Below are 18,366 nucleotides of genomic sequence, written 5' to 3' on the forward strand. Positions count from 1 at the left end.
CCACGCACGTACTTCCAGTTTCGATATAGTCTACATACAGTTGACAGTGTCATACTCTACAAGGATCGTGTCCTTATACCACCGTCTCTCAGGGACTAGGTGTTAGCCGCTCTGCACGCTGCCCATCAAGGTGTCATCTCTATGACTGTGAGAGCAGAGTCCTCCATCTTCTGGCCTGGCATCGCCCCTGTCATTGCGGCCCTTCGTGCTGGGTGCTACGGTTGTAATCGGATTGCACCCTCCAATCCAAGTGCGCCATCCACTCCCCCGACACCTACAGATTATCCAATCCAATGTATGTGTGCCAACTACTTCCACTACAAAGGATGCAACTACTTGGTGGTGGTCGACCGGTATTCTAACTGGCCGATAGTTGAGAGAGCCTCACATGGTGCAGGTGGACTCATCGCTTGCCTAAGACGTACCTTTGTCACATTTGGTATTCCTGATGAATTAGCTTCCGATGGTGGTCCTGAATTCACAACCGTCGCTACACATCAATTCCTCAAGGACTGGGGTGTACATCATCGACTCTCCTCAGTAGTTTATCCACATAGCAACTGCCGTGCTGAAGTTGGTGTCAACACTGTGAAGCGTCTTATCATGGTTCAGGAAAGTTGACGGTTCAGGAAAGGTTCTTTCTTTCATCCTTCTCATTCAAACCACCTGTGTTTACATTGTTTGGTTGTTTTAATGACGACGCAGTTCAAAGTTCATCTCTCAGCCGTTTTAAAGTTTTTCTCCGATTTCATCAATTCCGAGTCATTGATAAACACAACAGACCAGGGTTGTGACCTCGCGGTTTCCATGCAGTCCTGCAGTCCAAGTACGCATTCCAACGGAACGGAGCGCTCGACACCGCTTAACAACATGGCGGTCTCCATGACAACAATACCCTCACGGTGCCGGACTCGAGCAGATACTCTCGGGCCTTCGTTTTCAGTTTTACTCGATCCTCTCGTCACAAGTTCCCCAAACAAATTCATTGTGTTCGCAGAGGCGACAGAGGACGAGGAAGAGTGAAGGAAAGATTAATAAATGGGGAGTCAGAAGGAGGAACCTCCTGCCGAGATTTTATATACATCTCAATGCCGGTCTCACCGTGTTGAGGATTGGGAGATATTGATGAGATCAGATGAGTGTGATGTGGAAGTGAGGATCGACACAACTCTTGTGTTATTAGAATCATGGGCTACTCTGTGACGTAATATGACAATATGTGATTCTTTACTTTCCCCTTATTTCACAGGCACTGTGCTGTGGAGTGGAAATAAACGAACTCGGGTTTACTTCTGTGTCGAGCTTTGAGTTACAAACATAACAACCTGGTGGAAGAGTGTTCCATCCACCGGTTGGTCGGAGGTTCGAACGCTCCTGCACAGCCTGATCAGCAGGCCTGAGAATGGTTGAGATCTGGGTTCACATCTTGAATGATTGACGATCTGACCACACGGAAGAAGAAGAAGAAGAAGAAGAAGTAGAGGAAGAAGAGGTCGTGGCAGGTGGAGTGCACATTGTGAGTGAAGAAGAACCTGTTAATATCACGATGCCGTTGTGACGTTTTCAGGGATTTATTCACAAATTAATTTACACGGACCTTTATCACAATAATCTATCTATAATTCCAGCAATGTGTGTGTGTCTGTGTGTGTGTCTGTGAGTGTCTGTGTGTGTGTCTGTGAGTGTCTGTGTGTGTGTCTGTCTGTGTCTGTGTGTGTGTCTGTCTGTGTCTGTGTGTGTGTCTGTCTGTGTCTGTGTGTGTGTCTGTCTGTGTCTGTGTGTGTGTCTGTCTGTGTCTGTGTGTGTGTCTGTCTGTGTCTGTGTCTGTCTGTGTCTGTGTGTGTCTGTCTGTGTCTGTGTCTGTGTCTGTGTCTGTGTCTGTGTCTGTGTGTGTGTGTGTCTCTGTGTGTCTGTGTGTGTCTGCGTGTGTCTGCGTGTGTCTGCGTGTGTCTGCGTGTGTCTGCGTGTGTCTGCGTGTCTGCGTGTCTGCGTGTCTGCGTGTCTGCGACCGCTGTTTCTCGACAACCACTGGTCCGATCTAATTGAAACTTGCCAGGTATATTGCTGGGGACCTGAAGATGTGCCTTTTCAAGGTTTGATATTAATCGGACGAGTGCTTCCCAAGTTATGGCCATTTATTTACCAACCAATGACAGGACACGTTGCTGTGGCCATTTTTTACCAACCAATGACAGGAACCGTTGCTGCGTAGGCGTGGTCGATGGGGAAGAGAAACTCAGCCGTGTTCGCCATCACGGGTTTTTTTTCTCTTCTCTTTGTGTTTTTCCTTGCGAAAAGGCAAGTTTTTTCCTTCTCTAAACTCATCCTCGGCCCATGCTTCCCAAATGCCTCGTTCCATTCCCACAGTTCCTCCTGCATCTTCTGCCTACCCTTCACCACAACAGCCAGAATTGTTGCATACAACATTCTCCTCATACTAGCCCTCGAGCTCACCTTCCTGCTTACCAGCTCCATCACCAACATGAGTGGGCTGAGAGAGCTTCCCTGCTTCAAACAAATATTCACATTGAACTCCTCAGACATCCCAGGACCAACCCAAACTCTTACTTCATTCCCTTGTACATCTCTTCCACCAACCTGACTTCTGCTTCCAGCACTCCCATCCATCTGTGTCGCCATCATCATCTCTCTCGGGACAGTGTTGTAGGCCTTCTCCAGGTCCACAAATCCCAATGCCATCTCACCTTGCACCTCCAACCTCTTCTCTCCCAGCTGCCTCAGCACAAACATCCCATCCATCGTCCCCCTCCCCTTTCTAAACCCCGGCTTCTCTTCTCTGATGTCCATCTCCACACTCTTCCTTATCCTCTCGTCCAGAATCCTCTCCAGCACCTTCATTACATGACTTCAGAGCATAATCCCCCTGTACTTCCCCAGATCTTGAACATCACCCCTCCCCTTCCAAATCGGCACAAGTAATCCTGTCCTTCCAATATTCCGGAATTGAATCCTCGCTCATACATATTGTTATGGATTCGGGGTTCGAAGCTTTCCACAAGGGGAAGCACTTGGGTCCCTCCCGAACGCCTGGTCCTGAGGCTGCCGAGCACAGATAACTCCGCACACTGGCAGGTTGCTAAGCAACCATGAACACCGATTGGCACTGCCAATCCTGGCAGGGTTACACTACCTCGCGTGATACTTTACCTGTGGATGGCTGAACCAAAGGGGGTGTCATTCCCTCAGCACACAACCGGATTAATGCCGAGCGATACAGTGAGTGTGCGCTGGCTTACAAAAGAAAATTAATGGGGCAGAATTTCCCAGCTAAACTAATGTGTGGACCACACTGGACCAATGAAGGAAAAGACAGAACGAGCTGGGTACATTTATAACATAAGCAATTTATTCATGAAGAGAGGTCGAGGAAAAATAAGTGAACAATAATGAAAGGTTTATTCAGCAGAAGAAAGCAAGGATTTGTGGGGTGCAGCAAAAGAAATGCAGTTGTATTCAAAGAGAAGACACAGGACAGAGCTAAACCAATATTTAAAACTTCTACAATCTTAACTTATGCAAACAATACATGTGCCATCAGACACACACCTGAGGACATCAGAGTGCAAGAAAGATGAGAGGGAGTTGAGGTGTTCACGATCCTTTTCAATACCTGGCGTGGCTGACAAACCTATGCTTCCCAGTCACTTAGGAGGGGAGAGAAAGGAAAAAAAAACTGGGGGTGTCTATGGTGTGTGAGTGGAAGGTGTAAATGAGGTGCAAGTGTGATGCAGAAGAGGAAGAGTGAAGGAGGTGTGTTTCTGCAGTTGCTCTTTTAGTTTGTGCATCTTCTGTAGATGAGACGAGATGGGAGAGACAGAATGTGTGAGATAATAGCTTAACGTTGCGTGTGAGAAAGTCTGTAAATATCAATGCTAATGAGGATTTGCTGCAGAACGCAGCACAAACCGAACGCCGAGGGTGTAAAAAACTTTATCTGCGATGACCTGGCAACTCCTCAGCAATGCCTCGGTGACTGCTCGCTTGGCTCTGGCTCGGTGACTAACCCCCCCACCTCCACCACCACCCTCAGGCGCTCCTTCCAAATTTCCAGTTTTTCCTCCTCAATCATTTCCTTTTGTATCCATCTTGTCCACCCCATGCATCTTTTCCTGCCTCCTTTCCTCCCCACTCCTGATGTTTGTCCAAGTCTCCCTCTATGTTGTCCTTGAAGTCAGCTGTTAGTACCCCCTGCCCCCTCCTCCCTCTCTGTGCAGTTCCCTTTGTCCTGTTGCATCCTGATCCGTTTCAGTGGTCGAGCCCTTCCATGAGCTTTGACTCTGCATACCAAAACAAATCTTTGTTTTTGGTAAACTTTTCTTTAACTGCACAAAATTTTATATTTTGTGAAAAGAAAGTTGCATGACCATTGCTTATCTGTGAATTGTGTAAGGAATATATTGTTACGGATTTCACAATCCGGTCTGATGAATGCATCCACACATCCAGGTCCTCAGACAGTTATTTCCTGAAATGCATGTTCAGATTAGCCCCATCCCCATGTCTAATGGGATCTTAAATGTGATTCATTGAGAAGGGTAAAGGATAGATCTCCTCTCTTATGGAAAGCTTTTTTTCTTTACGACAGACACGTTTACACTCATTTCTTTCATGAGCTCTGCTGCCCATCCACATTCTTCCTCAGCGGCAATCTTTCGTGAGCTCCGACGCCCGCCTTTTTTGGGAGCGCACGGGTCGTCATGGTAATCGCGTGCCAGTGGGGCGGGGTGAGCTTGGGGCGGACGGCACCCCACGGAGACGGCCCGGAGATATAAAAACGAGCGAGAGGTACGTTCTGAGGAGAAAAGAGGAGAGAAAAAGTGTGAAGAGAAAAGCGTGAGGAGAAAAAGCGAAAGGAGAGAGGAAAAAAGCAAAGGGGGAGAGAAGCGAGCAAGAAGCGGGTGTCTGACCAGCGCTGACGAAACAATTCGTCCTTCCAAGTGCTTGGGCAAGCGAGCATGTGGTGCATGTGTGGGTGTCTGACCAGCGCCGACGAGACGATTCGTCCTTCCCAGTGCTTCGGCAAGCGAGCGTGTGGAGCGCGTGTGAGTGTGAGCAGCGCCGCCAACAAGTGAGGCACGGGTCGGTCAACAACAACACCATGGTCTAAACCCGCGACGGATGATCTCGGTGCCCACCAGACTTCGACTGGCATTCAAGGCTGCTCCGCGAGAGGGTGCACGGCAAAGCTGGGTGCTGGCGACGGACGTGGCACGCACACACGCATTTCAGGACGTTTTCGCTTCACGGACGACCTTCTGGTGAGCGAGACGATTCTCCCCCTCCCCTCCCCCTGGATGATCTGTTGGGTACTCTTGTCTGTGTTTAGCTGTAAGTCGACCCCCGATAAGCATCTGCTCTTTGTCTCCTGGCATTTTGATTGATTTTGCTTTGAAATTCATTCTTTATTTACATCAGCAAATAAAAAGTTCTTTTTATATATTTATTTTATTATTAATAAATTATTTGTCGATTTCCAACCTGTCCATGTTTGTCCTTTCCTTCCATTGGTCTAGCATTGTTTGAACCGAGATAGACTGGGAGATAATTCCCACAGATTTGACCAAAAAAAATCGTCGGCACACACCAGCGGATAAAACGTTTGGCCGTCCTAATTAATATCTAATCAGATAATATTGGTGCTTTAACCGGGCGTAGTGGCGTGCGCCTGTAATCCGGCTACTCGGAGGCTTGGGTTGGAGGATCGCTTGAGGACGGGAGCCCTGCACTGGGCCGCGCTATGAGAGGGTGTAGGGCAGCCCGGAATCATGGTGAAACCCAATCCTTATCCCTGTGTCGTAAGAGGCGACCAGGGTTGCGTCAGGAAGGGCATCCGGCGTAAAACCTGTGCCAAGTCAGTATGCGGATCATAACGGATGATCCGCTGTGGCGACCCCTAACGGGAGCAGCCGAAAGACGAACAACAACATAATATTGGTGCTTTGCCGAGGGCGCGTTCCCCGCTCAGGTAACCACGTGACCAAGTTAAACGGAATAATTAGAAGGTGGACACTGGAATTCATGGTTGACTGGGTGGCGTTCGTGGTTTTAAAACAACCCACCGTACCACAACGTTAATTGTGAGCGGTGGCCCAAGGTCCGGCTCTACCGAGGACAACCGGGGATTAATCCCCTGAGTGACAAGCTGGTGTCTCGGTACCAGTGGCCGCAACAATATAATGCCAAGTCATGTAATGTTATTAAAGGAAGACGATTATTACATGTAAGCTCAGTAAATTGACCTCTTCAGTCAAAATGGTGTGGATCAGGTACAGACATGATGGGCTTTCACTAAAACCATTCACGAACGAACTGGCCAGGCGTGCGGTTCTGACGAGCATGAATTTGTTATTTGTTCAGGATGCCGGCAATAACTCGCTGAATCGTCACCAGAGCTTGGGATCTTTAACAGCGATGAGCTAATGCTAGTATACAGGACACCCAGCTTATCAATGACCAATGGATCCTTCACTTTGTGATACAACGCGGTGCCACTACTCACAGTTTATAGTCGAGTCGGGATTCCAACCCAGTCGGGATTCCAACAATTTATATCAACATTCATACCTGAGAGCTAAGACAATCGTTTAACCCACCATGCTGCCATTGTACACACCATGTCCGTGCAGACCCAAACCCTGGTGTATGTGGTAAATAGATGGCCCGTACTTGAGGATGCTTGCTAATGTTTATGAACAGCTACACAACTCAGCCCTACCCTCGTTGGCACCAAAAGGTAGTTTTCACCGAATGTCCTGAAAAAAACAAAAGCAATTGAGATTCGATGACATTGTTATCAGACCTAAGGAGCAATCATTGATTTTAGTAAAGTTGTTTCGCTCAGGGATCAGATTATCTGGAAATAGATTACAGGCACAAAATATACTTTTTATTCCATCCTGAACATGCTACCAAAGACAGATTACACATAACAATGCAGCTCACTCACCTGGATGAGAACAGCACTGAAACCTGTGCTGTCATGCAGGAGTGATGGTGTTTATATACGAATGTGACAAAATACTTCAGTTTCCCGACACTGACTCGTCACCGAAACTGACACGTCTTCTCTGCAAAACTATTATCCAAACATACCAGCATTTGTTCCAGTTTAACTTAATTCCAGCAATAAGACGATGGTTGATACTATTCAAACAACATCAAACTGTACAGTACAATCAAGTTACTCTTAGTCGCTTACGAGTCGTGTAAGCATTATATAAATAATGTGCAACAAATAACAGGTACAGAATATTCAAATGATAATGATGAAACGAGGCCATGTTGAATGTTTACCGATTAAAAAATAAGTTAGAATTTATCAATTAATCGGATCAACAATGAATTTTGTTCATGGTATTGTATTCTCATTCACAGAACAGAGGAACACTGATATCGTGAATGAACTCTGATCACATCCATCTCTCGAGAGCACTGACTTGCTTTCCATGTGGTGAGAGTTGAAGAAATCGCAGGCACACTATTTACCAAAAGATATGCATCACTTTGAGGAACATGTTACTCACTATTGAAGTTATTCATTCAAACTATCATTGGTGAAGAATTTCAAAAATGAAGTCTGAGAAGTGTGGTGGAAACCGCAATCGTACTCAAAAGTTTAAGAAACATCTTAACAATGCAAAGCTTGTATTTCTTCATTTGTGTGTTTTCATAAAACCACCTGTCACCTCAAGGTTGTGAAATGGTATTTTGTGACATTAAAATACCTACGTAAACTCAAAATGGCTTAAAGTGTTGAACATGACATCATATGATGATTGCATTGTATTGAATAATATTGTTGCGGACTCGGGGTCGGGGTGAGAAGACCACGAGGGGCAGAAGCTATCTCGAGTTCCCACCAGACTGTCTGGAATCGCAGGCCGCTGCACACAGATAACTCCATGACGCGGCGGGTTTCCAATCGACCGTGAACGCCAATAACTCAACCACTGACCTGGGGTCCTCCGTCTAAACCAGTTACCTAATTAATCACATGATCTAATTACTGGGGGACACGCCCTCGGTACGCCATGTCCGAACCAGGTCACCTTTCCGGATGCAGCCGAGCGACACTGCCAAGGACTTACTGGCTAGAAGAACGGATCGTTGGGAATAAAGTTCCGGCTCGGCTCGGATACGGACCATGCTGGATCAATGAAAGAAAAGACAAAAACCAGCTGGGAACATTTCTACTCAAGTATTTATTACAGGCAGGTGAGGAAAAGCATGTGGTACAATGAATAGATTTATTGTTGTGTGTAAGCAGGGACAGTAAGGAATTTGTGAGGTACGACAGCAAGACAAGCAACTTACAAAAGCAGACACAGACCATAATTATACCGATATATCTTATACAATCTTAACTTAAAGCTAGGACTGGCACCATCACATAAACACACACACACACACACACACACACACACACACACACACACACACACACACACACACACACACACACACACACACACACACACACACACACACACACACACACACACACACAAAACCCGATAAAGAGGATTTAATTAGAAGAAAGGAGAGGAGGTGAGGTTAACAATCTCGTAATACCTTGCACGGTTGACCGACCGCACTACCCAGTACGTTTTTGGGGGATGCTCTGCTGAGTGATCCCTCCTTGAGAGTTGGCTGGTCATCTGCTTGGTTACGGTGCTGGCGCAGCGCGTACACCGGTCCAGAGAATGGGCAAGGCCATCAGGCATGAGGGAGTACATTAGGTGGAGCCAGCACGCGAAGTCAAAGGTCGAGAGACAAGCAGATGGAGTAGGCAGATCCAGACGGCGAATGCAAGGATTCCAGAGATAGGAAGGCAGAGATCAAGAGCGAGTGGGCGGAGTGGCAGATGGGACTGGAAGAGCAGCAGGCGAATGCAGAGATCGATCCAAGGCCAGACAAAGAGTAAGAGGACGACGACGACGGACGGCCTCGCGATCCGTCCTTTATAGGCCGCGGAGCTTTATAGAGTGGAGCGCCGCCCCGAAGCGATGCATCGTCAGCCGAATCGTGCGTTCCAATTGGGACCTGGCCCTGCGCTGCCCGGCTCCCATGGCCGGAAGTGGCCTCATTGGTGCATCCAGCAAGACATCGCTGAGCTGTAGAATTGTCTTGCTCCGAACACCGCAACATGAACCGCCCCGCACTGAACTCCCGGGCTGTGCTCTCTGCCAGGCTGAGGGCCGCGCCAGTTAATGCGCCCGCTCCATGGCATGCCACGCGGCCCGAGCGATCTGGGCCGTGCATCTGCACCTCCGCTTGGTGGCGGCTCCATCAAGGCGGAGGTGTGGAAAGATATTGGTGGCCGAGGTGGCAAGTGAAGGTCGATGGTGAGATATAATTGTAAACAGCGCGCAGACCTGAATGAAGAGGTGCACTATGCATTCCCCGTACAGTGCGATGGTAATTATCACGGGGCTGCGCGTGGGTCCGCTATCGTGCATGCGGTTATTTATCACAGTGGTGATCCTCGCAGGCGGCTGCCTGAGCATGGTGCCTTTCCCGATCTGTGTCATGGATTGAAGGAAAGGATTGGATATAAATCAGGGTTGAAAAGGGCATGCCGTGTGTGTCCTGTACAGCGTTGGTATTGAATGTATGGTTCTACTATTCCCTTAGACACAATACTCTTGCAACGGAGGGTTTTTCCATCGTGTGGTTGATGCTTCTTTTGTCCTCTGCGAGGACATTCATACTACCATGGCAGCAGAAAGGAAGAAAGAGGAATAATTAGACATAGCTATAAGATCCAAACAACGCACTTTGTCCTGTTTACCCATTAGACATGAGGGAAAGGTCAAACTGCACGTATACTAATGAAATAACTGTCTGGGGATCACTGTATGTTGGGTGCTATTGCCTTAGAGGCATGCGGTTTCCAGAACCGCAACAATATGAAACCAATGAAATACTTTGGGTGGGGAAAATAGAGGCCAATCCAAATTAAATTTTTTGGTTCTTAGGTATTCAGCTAATTGTTTTTATCTTGCTCGTTCAGTTTTATGTTGCATGATCTTTACTGATCTGTGAAATGTGTAAGGAATGGAAAGAAGTTCATCACTATACAAGGAAGCCAAAGAGTTGGCGTTGTCGTCCCCCTTTTCCCCTATTCAACTTTTGGTATTGTAATTTTAATAGCTTCAGAGGATTCCACGAAACGTATGAAAAACTATATTCCTATGTAAAAGAATAGGTAGGATCCGAGGGGTGGGTGCGACTGTACGACTGTCAATCAGTCTGATGGGGGCTGGGCTGTGATGCATTTCCCTCAATATCATACATATGGACATCAAATAATATCAGCAGAAATGTCATGCCTCGGGAAATCCCTTGTTTTTCAGTGTTGTATTGATGAAAATAAAATAATAGCAACGTACGAGTTCTTCACATGGGACACACGTGATCGCGAACTCTCCTCCAGTCACTGCATCAGGTAAAAGCGAACCATGTGATCAAGAACCTTCTCGAGTCACGGTTTCTTGGTGGCAGATTTGCTACTTACGTGGACATCTGGCACCGCATAGAACAGCCTGAACAGGGGATTATCCACTCTAACTCTGAATTGTATAAATATTTGAACTGACATTTAGTGTTCCTTTCATCTCTGTTTCAACATACTGCATCGAGTGGAGTGGTCAATGTTCAATGAATCAGAGGTAACTGTTTATTTCACTCATTTACACGTCATCACTGGCTTGCAACAACAACATGGAGCTGTGCGTTCTGAAATTGTCTCACACATGTCTGATATTGAGCCATTCAAACTTTCCACTGGTGTGTCCAGTGTTGAAGCCGACATAAGACCTTGTCTTATGGACAGGACAGGTCCTTGGGTACAGAAAACGAAATTCTCACTCGAGCACATTCGCTGAATACCCCAGTGTGTGTGTGTGTACAACAACGAGAGTATGGCTTGGGTAAGATACTCCCCAATGCATGTTGACGATAATTTTCCTGATAATGTCACGCAGATGGTGATGTACATCAGGCTTCAGCATGGGGAGGGCGGAGGAGCTCCTTGTGAGCCAACGGCCACCCATTTCTAGTGCCCAACTGTGTCTGCGAACATCTTCCTGCAGTTGGGTTACTTTTTTTGAAAGGAGGTTGGTGGAAGGATTTGCACTCCAGCCACCATAAAACACTTCACTCCGCAAAATCCACATGCATTGAAAAATGCGTCATCCATCTCCATTTCGCTCTGTCCTCCACATCTTCCATTGTCACACCAACCACCTGCATGTCCACCCTCACCACATCCATAAACCTCCTCTTTGGCCTTCCTCTTCTCCTCCTACCTGGTGGCTCCATTCTCAGCATCCTTCTCCTGATATACTCCGCTTCCCTCCTGTGCACATGTCCAAACCATCTCAATCTCGCCTCTCTCACTTTGTCACCAAACCGTCCTACCTGCGCTGTCCCTCTAATATACTCATTTCTAATCCTGTCCATCCTCGTCACTCCCAATGAGAATCACAGCATCTTTAACTCTGCCACCTCCAGCTCCGCTTCCTGTCTTTTTGTCAGCGCCACCGCCTCCAAACCATACAACATAGCTGGTCTCACTACCGTCTTGTATACTTTCCCTTTCACTCTTGCAGATACCTTTCTATCACAAATCACACCTGAAACTATTCTCCACCCACTCCATCCTGCCTGCACTTTCTTTTTCACTTCTCTACCACACTCTCCATTACTTTGGACAGTTGATCCCAGGTATTTAAACCCATCCACCTTCACCACCTCAACTCCTTGCAACCGCACCATTCAGCCACCCTCCCTCACATTTATGCACATGTACTCCGTCTTACTCTGACTGACTTTCATTCCCCTTCTCTCCAGTGCATACCTCCACCTCTCGTGGCTCGCCTCAGCCTGCTCCCAACTCTCACTACAGATCACGATATCATCCGCGAACATCATAGTCCATGGAGACTCCTGTCTGATCTCGTCCGTCAACTTGTCCATCACAATTGCAAACAGGAAAGGGCTCAAAGCTGATCCTTGATGCAATCCCACAGGTCAGGTCAGGAATGGGAGCATGTGCCAGAACAGCACGTCGCTGCGTCCACTTTCCGCCGGTATTCCAGGGGCCTCCGTCTGGCCATCCCCCAGGCAGATGCCAGGCCCATCCCCATCTCCTTGAGATGATGGTCAACCTGTTGCAACCATGAGGCACGTGGTCGACCCACTGGCCTCCTCCACTCATGAGACTCCCTCGCTGAGAGAATCTGGTGAGCAGGATCAGAGTCAGGAAAACGAGCCACATGTCCATACAGCCGCAACTGACGCTCACGGACTATGCAGGTAACAAATCTCATCCGAGTCTCTCTCAGCAACCGCTCGTTGGACACAAAATCCGACCAGCGATAGCCAAGGATTCTCCGAAGAGACCTGGTACCAAAGGAATTAAGTCTCCGTCTCAGATCCTTGGTCAGAGTCCAAGTCTCGCACCCATAGAGCAAGACTGGAAGTACCAAGGACCTGAAGACTCGGACTTTCGTCCTCCCGCACAGGTACCGGCAGCGCCACACCCCATGATCCAGTGAATCCATGACTCCCCAGTCCCGACCCAGACGTCTATTGACCTCTGACTCGCAGCCAGCAGAGACATGAATATCACTGCCAAGGTAAGTGAATCTCTCCACGACCTCAACATCCTCACCACAAACAGACACAGACAGGACAGCAGCATCCAAGATGTCACCGAAAGCCTGGATCTTAGTTTTGACCCAAGAAACCCGTAATCCCAACGGCTCCGACTCCTCATTCAGCACCTCGAGGGCCCCCAAGAGGATGTCTAAAGTCTCCGCAAAGATGACTGCATCATCTGCAAAGTCAAGGTCCGAGATCTTGACATTCCCAAATGACGCACCGCAACTTGATCTCTCCGACATCCTCCCGATAATCCAGTCCATACAAGTGCTGAAAAGTGTGGGGGCAAGTACACATCCCTGACGAACTCCAGTAACAACTGGAAATAAGTCAGAGATGGTACCACCACACTTCACAGCACTCTCAGTACCAGAGTAGAGTTCAGACATCAGATCGATCAGTTTTGGTGGCACCCCACGAAGACTAAGAATCCTCCAGAGTACATCCCGATTCACTGAATCGAACGCTTTACAGAGATCAACATAGGCTGCAAGCAGCCCCTGCCGAAACTCTCGTCTGCGTTCGGTGAGGACACGAAGTGCAAGGATACGGTCAATCGTTGACCTCTTTGGTGTAAAGCCTGACTGCTCTGGACGCTGGTGCTCAAGCAGATGGTGGCGAACCCTATCGAGAATTATCCGAGCAAAGACCTTGCCCGGCACTGAGAGCAGCGTCACCCCTCGGTAGTTGTTGCAGTCTTGGCGATCACCCTTCCCTTTCCAGAGAGGGACAACAAGGCCCCTCTTCCAGTCAGTTGGGATGATGCCTGTGTTCCAGGCAGAGCACAAAACTGCATGCAACGACACGAGTGCAGCATTTCCACCAGCCTTGAGAAGTTCGGCATGGATGCCACAGATCCCTGGAGCTTTGCCCCGTTTCAACTGGTTCACCGCAGCCCGTGTTTCCACAAGCGTAGGTGGACCACAGTTGATTCGAGGGTCAGCAACAGGGATTGTAACACCCTTGACGTCCAACTCAACAGTTGGGGGATCAGCCTGGTACAACCGCTCAAAGTAACCGGCCCAGCGGGCCTTCACTTCAGACTCCTCTGTCAAGAGCCTACCACTCTCTGCTCGAACTGTAGTGCTCCGAGGGATGGGCTTGGATGAACGTAATGCGCGAATTCCCCTGTAAGCGGGACGAGAATCACCTGTCCACAGGTGATGCTCTTCCCCCTCACAGATTCCTCGCACATAGGCCTCCTTGTCCACCCTCAGTGCACGTACAGTTTTACGCCTCAGCTCCCTGAACAGCTCAGCTCTGCCATTCAGCCTGGCCCTGCGACTCTGGTCAATGGTATCCAGTGTCCCTTGAGAGACAAAATTCTTCTTTGCCCTGCGGTGAGCTCCAAGGCATCCACCCGCAACATCAAGGACGGTGGTCTTGAAGGCGCTCCACAACTCTTCAGGACCCCCCAAAGCACCCAGACCCCCCAAGTGTCCACTCAGCCTGTTCGCAAACTCCTCAGCTACTCTCTCATCCCTGAGCTTGGCAACATCCAGCCTCGGCTGGGATGGTACCATTCTCCAGGATTTAAGGTGCAGCTTTGGAGTTGCTACAACAAGCCTGTGGTCAGTATTGAGGAACTGAGCACTCCGGTAGACCCTGCAGTTCTGGATCATCCTCCAACGACCGTCAATGAGGACATGGTCAATCTCCTTTGCCACACCGCCAGCGTTGGAATACCAAGTCCAGCGATGAGCTTGTGGGCGCTGAAACCATGAACCAGCCACCCTAAGTCCATGACTTCTTGCAAAGTCAAGGAACTTAGTGCTATTCTGGTTCATAGTTCCTGACCCATGGGGACCAACACACACCTCATAACCGTCCCTATCAGTTCCACTTTCACTTCACCTTAAACTGGTCCCACCTTCACCTTAAACTGGTCCGTCATTCCGACCACACACCTCACAGCTGTCACACTGTCCTCATACATATCCTGCACCACCCTCACATATTCTCTACCACTCCCAACTTCCTCATACAATACCACAACTCCTCTCTTGGCACCCTGTCATAAGCTTTCTCTAAATCCATAAACACACAATGCAACTCCTTCTGGCCTTCCCTATACTTCTCCATCAACACTCTTAAAGCAAACATTGCATCTGTTGTGCTCTTTCCTGACATAAAACCATATTGCTGCTCACAAATCATCATCTCTCCTCTCAACCTAACTTCCACTACTCTTTCCCATAACTTCATGGTGTGGCTTCTCAACTTTATACCTCTGTAATTACCACAGCTCTGCACATCACCCTTATTCTTAAAAATCGGTACCAGTGCACTTAATCTCCACTCCTCAGGCATCTTCTCACTTTCCAAGATTTTATTAAACAATCTGGTTCAAAACTCCACTGCCATTTCTCCTAAACATTTCCATGCCTCCACTGGTATATCATCTGGGCCAACCGCCTTTCCACTCTTCATCCTCTTCATAGCAGTCCTCACGTCATCCTTACTAATCCGCCGCACTTCCTGATTCGCTATCTCCACCTCTTCCAACCTTCTCTCTCTCTCATTTTCTTCATTCATCAGCTCCTCAAAGTACTCCATCCACCTTCTCAACACACTCTCCTCGCTTGTCAGCACATTTCCATCTGCATCCATTATCACCCTAACCTGCAGCACATCCTTCCCAGCTCGGTCCCTCTGTCTGCTCAATCGGTACAAATCCTTTTCCCCTTCCTTTGTATCAGACTTCTCATACAGCTCGCCATATGCCTTTTCCTTAGCCTTCGCCACCTCTCTCTTCGCCTTGCGCCGCCACTCCTTGTACTAAATTCCGCAAAATGTACTGAAAGCAAAAATAAATCTGAAAACCCACTCCATGGGAGTACCTCCTGTGCAGCTGCCCTCCAAAGGGAAGCTCACTGAATGACGGGAGTGGGGCAAAGCCTTTGGGACCCCCACTCTTTTATGGGAGGAAAATCACGGGGTAACCTTCCCGGATCAGATTACGGTAGTGTGTGTCAGGGTGGTGCTGATGTGTCGTACACCAGACTGGGGTCCCCTTGAGTTAACCTGAGGTCGTCCCTTTAGGTGGGTGCCTGGAATGTCCTTTCTCAAAGAGAGGATGATCATCTGAGCTCAAGCATTTGGACATCGGTATTGCAGCACACTCTGAGGTTCGGAGACCGGATTGCAGTGAGATCATGGTGGGTGGTTACACCTACTCTTGGTCTGGTCGCTCTGATGGTTACCATGCCCAAGGAGTTGTTGTGGCTGTGTCCAATAAGCTGACTCCAATGATAATTGAGGTAACACCGGTCAACGAGCGTATTATGAGACTAAGGATTCGTCACTCCTTGGGTGTCATTTACCTGGTCTCTGAATATGCTCCAACTGAGGCCAGTGATCTCACCGTGAAGGACGCATTCTATGCCACGCTCGAGTCTGTGGTTAATCAGTGCCCCAGGTGAGATACTCTTTTGTCTTGGGGGATTTCATTGCATCAACTGGAACTGATTGGGATGGTTATGAGACGTGTGTTGGTCCCCATGGGTCTAGAACTGTGAACTACAACAGCACTAAGTTCCTTGACTTTGCAAGAAGTCATGGACTTATGGTGGCTGGTTCATGCTTTTAGCACCCATAGGCTCAGCACTGGACTTGGTATTCCAACGCTGGTGGTGTGGCAAAGGAGAGTGACCATGTGCTCGTTGATGGTTGCTGGAGGATGATCCAGAACTGCAGGGTACACCAGAGTGCTTATTTCCTCAATACTGACCATAGGCTTGTTGTTGCAACTCTGAAGTTGCAGCTTAAATCCAGGAGAATGGTACAATCCCAACCTAGGCTGGATGTTAGCAAGCTCAAGGATGAGATGGTCGCTGCGGAGTTTGTGAACTTTTGAGTGGGTTTTTGGTTGGGGTCTGGTTATTTTGGGGGATCCTGAAGAGTTGTGGAGTGCCTTCAAGACCATCGTCCTTGATTTTGCTGGTCGATGTCTTGGAACTCACCGTTCGGGGGAAGAATAATTTTGTCTCAAGGGACATTGGATACCATTGACCAGAGTCGCAGGGCCAGGCTGAATGACAGAGCTGTGCTGTTCAGGGAGCTGAGGCGTAAAACGTTTCGTGCACTAAGGTTGGAGAAGGGGTCCTATCTGTGAGGCATCCGTGAGGAGATAGAGCATCACCTGTGCTCAAGTGATTCTCATCCTGCTTACAGGGGAATTTGTGCATTGCGTTCCTCCAAGCCCGTTCCTCAATGGACTGCAGTTAGAGCTTGTGTCCACTTTTTTTCCATGAGGCGACCACTCATTTCTGGTCATGTGCCAGTGCACGTGGTCAATTGGAGTGTTTTTATTTTGCCAAAACTTAAGCAAATAAACGTCAACTCGCATCACTGATAGTCGACTCTGCTATTTTTATTACTTATCTGTGATCCGGTGTATTTGTGTGGGTGAGTGGGTGAGTGGGTGTGTGTGATTGTTGTTTTTGTGTTTTTGGGGCATGGACATGGCTGGATTTGTGCCCGGTTTGGACATAGTGACTTGAGGGTTGTATGATGAGTGGAGTTTCCATTAGGTGTTGTGCATGCGTGGACAAGGAGCATTGTTTATTTGCTCACATTGTCCAGTTCCTTGCACCATCCAGTTTTTGCTATTTGTATCAGAGGTGGGTATGACCACATTCTCCCCAGTTAAACCACCCTCTCGACTCTTGATGTGCCATGCCTCCAGTATCAATCTGCGTTGTTTGTGGGATGTCGTGTCCAGGAAACGTGTCCCATCAAAGTCAAATTTGTGGCCACATTGCAGGCAATGACGTGCTATGGCTGACTGTTACATTTCCAAGCCGAACTGGTCTGTCATGTTCATCTTCAACCCTTTCAATCTAATAAATAAATGTCATTGTGTGTGTGTGTGTGTGTGTGTGTGTGTGTGTGTGTGTGTGTGTGTGTGTGTGTGTGTGTGTGTGTGTGTGTGTGTGTGTAACACCAATCACACCAAAACTACTGAGCCAATTGCCACCAAACTTGGCACAGTGACCAAGTTCCACCTCGTGGTGAGCATGGACTACTTGGTTTCATCTGTTGGCCTGGGGGTTAAGGAGGGAAGGTCGACAAAAATTATCAATGTAAAAGTGTATCGTGTAGCACCACCTAGTGGTGGTGGCAGAGGGTAGTGCAAGTCAGCTGTGGAGATAACTTGCATTTTTGCACTGTACACATCCCCAGAGTAGGAAGCCCCAAAGCGAATCTCCACTCATCAGGGTTGTCAAGGGAAGGGGGGAGTGGGAGTCCGGAAGGGGGTGGGGAAAGGGTGGGGTGGGAGGATACAGAGGGAGGGGTGGAATGAGAGGAGGGAGGGGAGGGGCAGGAGTAGGGACCCAGCATTGCCCGGCAACGCCAGCAATTAAGACCCCCCACTCCCAAAAAAAAATTCCCATCTGGACACGTCTAGAAACAAACGCCGTCCAGACATAACCACCGTCCGGATATGTCCAGAGACAGACAGACACAGAGAAAGAGAAAGTGAGGAGGGGAGAGAGAGAGGTGTGGGAGGAGGGTGCTGCACTGCATTTGGAAGGGGTAAAGCAAGGAGGAGACAAAGAGAGAAAGAAAGAGAATATATGCTATGTTTTATGAACAACAAAAACACACACACACGTGTTTGGCCGATATCAGCAATTTTTCGGGAATCGGCAGGTTGGAGTCAGTGTGATTACCGAC

General features: G+C 48.3%; 1 long non-coding RNA gene and 2 pseudogenes across 2 annotated transcripts in view; 2 read left to right on the forward strand and 1 right to left on the reverse strand.

Moving 5' to 3' along the window:
* LOC147020844 (antiviral innate immune response effector IFIT1-like) overlaps positions 1-6,773 on the reverse strand; it is a 30,778-nt pseudogene extending 24,005 nt beyond the window's left edge. The window contains exon 1 of the transcript XR_015061979.1: positions 6,737-6,773. The product of XR_015061979.1 is annotated as an antiviral innate immune response effector IFIT1-like (transcript). The remainder of the gene's footprint in view (positions 1-6,736) is intronic.
* Positions 912-7,761, forward strand: LOC147020846 (uncharacterized). The gene is made up of 3 exons (XR_015061981.1): positions 912-1,152; positions 1,250-1,516; positions 7,396-7,761. It is a non-coding gene; the product is annotated as an uncharacterized LOC147020846 (long non-coding RNA).
* Positions 5,666-5,806, forward strand: LOC147020847 (signal recognition particle RNA; annotated as a pseudogene).
* Positions 7,762-18,366: the final 10,605 nt, after the last annotated feature.

The sequence above is a fragment of the Eptatretus burgeri genome, chromosome 9, assembly GCF_056783735.1.
Source record: "Eptatretus burgeri isolate ZD-2024b chromosome 9, Ebu_testis_v1, whole genome shotgun sequence".
Lineage (NCBI taxonomy): Eukaryota > Metazoa > Chordata > Myxini > Myxiniformes > Myxinidae > Eptatretus > Eptatretus burgeri.